General features: G+C 60.6%; 1 protein-coding gene across 1 annotated transcript in view; it reads right to left on the bottom strand.

Annotated features, from left to right (window-relative positions):
- SP1 (Sp1 transcription factor) overlaps positions 1 to 320 on the bottom strand; it is a gene marked incomplete at both ends in the record, with an annotated part of 13,303 nt that overhangs the window by 10,793 nt on the left and 2,190 nt on the right. The window lies entirely within an intron of this gene.

The raw sequence follows: 320 nt of genomic DNA, 5'->3' as shown, positions 1-320 counted from the left end.
CGCAAGGGGAAGCTGAGCAGCCTCCAGCTGACACCCCGTGTCCGCACGTTCGCCCGCCCCGGGGCTGGTGGGAGCTTTTTGGGAGACGAGGGGACTGATGCAGGGGGAACGGAGCGGGGTGCCCTGCGCCAGCCGTGAACGCGGGGCCGCCTCGGCCACGATGAGATCACAGCGTCCCACAGCCAGCACCCAACTTTAGGCTAAATATACACTTAAAGAGCCCGTTCTTCCGCCCCTGCAAGGAAATTCCCCAAGGCTTTTTGTTTGTTTCTAAGGGGGGGGCAGGAGGATTTCAGCTATTCCAGAGTTTTGTAAGGCTG

This window comes from Phaethon lepturus, unplaced genomic scaffold, assembly GCF_000687285.1.
Source record: "Phaethon lepturus isolate BGI_N335 unplaced genomic scaffold, ASM68728v1 scaffold23484, whole genome shotgun sequence".
Taxonomy (NCBI): Eukaryota; Metazoa; Chordata; class Aves; order Phaethontiformes; family Phaethontidae; genus Phaethon; species Phaethon lepturus.
The sequence above is the reverse complement of the archived record's forward strand: the minus strand, read 5'-3'. Positions and strand labels throughout refer to the sequence as shown.